Below are 3,423 nucleotides of genomic sequence, written 5' to 3'. Positions count from 1 at the left end.
GGGGGTCAGTAAAATAAGTACTAGTTGAGTACTGGAGACGATGTAATCGACTTAGCCCCTTGTCAGAAATTGTTGGCCTTGTACCAAAATCTGAAACCAATATCTACCCAAGAATAGAAGGCAGTGAGCTGGCAGAATTGTAACGGCACCGGGCAAAATGCTTAGTGATATTTCATCTGCAGTTACGTTGTGAGTTCAAATTCCGCCGAGGTCGACTTTGCCTTTCATCCTTTCGGGGTCGATAAATTAATTACCAGTTGCGCACTGGGTCGATGTAATCGACTTAATCCCTTTTTCTGTCCTTGTTTGTCCCCTCTATGTTTAGCCCCTTGTGGGCAATAAAGAAATAAGAATTGTAACGGCGTCGGACAAAATGCTTCGCGAGAATTCGTCCGTCTTTATGTTCTGAGTTCAAATTCCACCGAGGTCGACGTTGCGTTTCATCCTTTCGGCATTGATAAAATAGTTTCAGTTGGAACTGGGGTCGATGAAATCAATTTGACCCCTTTCCCCGAAATTGCTCGCCTTGTGCCAAAATTTAAAACCAGTTTTTTTTTTTTAATAAATACCGAAATATCTTTTACTTATTTCAGTTTTTGGACTGCGGCTATACTGGGGCACCGCCTTGAAAAGTTTACTCGAACAAACCTCTTGGTGCTTATACCATCAACCTGTTAAACCGAACCGTTAAGTTATGGGGACGCAAACAAACCAACACCAGTTGTCAAGTGGTGTTGGGAAACAAACACAACACAAACATACAAACACACGCACATATGTGTGTGTGCGTGTGAGGTAAGCTTCTTTCAGTTTTTATCTACCATGTCCACTCACAAAGCTTTGGTCAGCCAAGGGATATAGTATAAGACACTTGCCCAAGGATTGAAATCAAGCCCAAGTGGTCTGGAAGCAAGTTCTTAACAACATACCAACGTCTGCGCCTATGAGCTAAGAATAATTTCTTTGGGTAGAAGGCCAACAACAATATCTTTGAATAACTCATAAAAAATGACTCAGTAGTGTCCTTCATTAGACGCTAAATCTTCTCTCTCTCTCTCTCTCTCTCTCTCTCCCTCTCTCTCTCTCTCCCTCTCTTAAATTCATCGGGATTCTTTCATTTACGAACATTACTGCTTCGCGTGCTAGGCGTCATAAGGTCACTTACCTGGATTCTATGGCGTATAAGTGACTTGGACCTCAACATTTTCCCCGAACAGGGTGTTAGTCCATCGCAGGGTTATTTACAGCTGAATGGACTGGAGTAACGTGAAATGAAGTGTTTTGCTCAAGAACACAATTTGCTGCTCTGTCGGGAAATGGAAATCCCAATTTTGACACGGGGCCACGTTCCTTCAACTTTTATTTATGATCTAAAATTAATTTCTTAATGTACACAGCTAACAGTAATTAAAGATTTCATTGATTAACTTTTTAAATTTTAACCAAAAGGGACAGTCATGTCCCTCGTTAGACGCTATATTTTCTTTACTTTTATATTCCTTAGAATTCTTTTTACATTCACATTTTTTAGCGGTTAGTCAAGAAGGGAAAGACATTGACCACAGCCCTTTATTTATTTATTTATTTATTTATTTATTCATTTATTTATTTATTTATTTATTCAGATCTACCAAGACTAGTGGAAAGAAAAATACGCGAAGTTATCCTTCCTCCAATAACCCGACCCAAAGTGCTTGCAACAGAGTAAACTCTACTAAAGACACAAAGATCGGGTGTTTGAGTTCACCCAGGTAGCAGATTAAGTCAACCGTCTCAGAATTCAGAGCACGAAGAGCCAGAATGAATACCACAAGGCATCTCTCTGATGCTCTACAATTTCTTTTCTACTATGGGCACAAGACCCAAAATTTGGCGGGGAGAGGGCCAGTCTATGAAAGAGTACTATTCTATGAAAGAATACTTTCGTTACAACTCTGTAGTCTTGTCATATGAGCAATAAATTCAACTGTTTTTTACAAGAGCTCCTTCTTGTTTACATGCTGTTGAGCATTACCAATCGTTTAAGTGTGTGTGTGTGTTCATGTATGTGTGTAGTTGTTAGTTTGTTGTAGTGAGCATTCTTATGCATCGGTAAGGGGATGTTTGTGCATTTATGTGAAGAGTTAGGTACGTGTGTATGTGGGCGTGTGTATGTGTACGTGTTTTGTGCGTGTCCGTAAGTATGCGCGTGTGTGTGTGTGTGTGTACGTGTGAGAGAATTTATATCTGCTTTATCTCTTAATCTGGCAAATACACTGTATTGTTCACATTTCTGTTTATTTGACACTGAGCAAACACACACACACACACACCTACGCACATAAAAACGCTTACCAGAGCTACAAACTCTCTCTCTCTCTCTCTCCTATACATATATACACACACACACACACACATTCATACACGAATACATGCACACATAAACTAAAACGATTGGCAGTGCTTAGCAACATATATAAACAAAACGACGCCTTTAAAACACAGTTGAACGTAATACTCGTATGATTTGATATATAGAGAAGTGACGAAAATATTCTGATCCTGAATGTAAAAATCCAATAATATTAAATCTTTTCTACTATAGGCACGAGGCCTGAAATTGGGAGGGAGGTCGCTTATCGATTACATCGACTCCAGAGCTCAATTGATTTTTATTTCATCGACAGCAAAAAGACGAAAGGCAAAAAATTGACCTGGGCTGAATTTGAACTCCGGACGTAATGAGTCAGAAGAAATTCTGCAAAGCATTTTATCCGACATCCTTACGATTCCGGCAGTTTGCCGTTCCCGATAATATTAATAATTCTTTCTAATACAGGTACAAGGTCTGGAATTTTGTGGGAGCGAGGGAGGGAGCTAGTCGATTACATCGACTCCAGTGTCTGACAGGCACTTATTTCATTGACCCCGAAACGATGAAAGGGAAAGTCGACCTCGGTGGAATTTGAAGTAGAATGTAAAGTCGGACGGAGTGCCGCTAAGCATTTTGTCCGGCGTGATAACGACTCTGACAGTTCACCGTCCTGAACAGAATAATAATAATAATAATAATAATAATAATAATAATCCTTTTTACTAAAGTCACAAAGCCTGAAATTTGGGGGGAGGGGACGCAATGCTGGCGTGCTAACGATTCTGCCAGCTCGCTGCCTTGGGTGTTCTTTTCTTTTCTACTCCAGGCACAAGGTCCGAAGTTTTTGAAAAGGGGTGTCAGTCGATTAGATCGACCCAGTACGCAACTGGTACTTAATTCATCGATTAAAGGCAAAAGTGACCTCGGTGGAATTTGAATTCAGAACGTAAAGACAGACGAGATACCTATTTCGTTATTGCCCACAAGGGGCTAAACATAGAGGGAACAAACAAGAACAGACGAACGGATTAAGTCGATTACATCGACCCCAGTGCGTAACTGGTACTTAA

At 40.3% G+C, this 3,423-nt stretch overlaps 1 long non-coding RNA gene across 1 annotated transcript in view; it reads left to right on the top strand.

The window, feature by feature from the left end:
- The window catches only part of LOC128247625 (uncharacterized), a 60,654-nt gene extending 58,706 nt beyond the window's left edge, over positions 1 to 1,948 (top strand). The window contains exons 2-3 of the long non-coding RNA XR_008264000.1: positions 594 to 795; positions 1,626 to 1,948. This is a non-coding gene — a long non-coding RNA (uncharacterized LOC128247625). The remainder of the gene's footprint in view (positions 1 to 593; positions 796 to 1,625) is intronic.
- Positions 1,949 to 3,423: the final 1,475 nt, after the last annotated feature.

This window comes from Octopus bimaculoides, chromosome 4, assembly GCF_001194135.2.
Source record: "Octopus bimaculoides isolate UCB-OBI-ISO-001 chromosome 4, ASM119413v2, whole genome shotgun sequence".
NCBI classification, from domain to species: Eukaryota; Metazoa; Mollusca; class Cephalopoda; order Octopoda; family Octopodidae; genus Octopus; species Octopus bimaculoides.
This window is presented reverse-complemented; position numbering and strand designations above follow the sequence as displayed.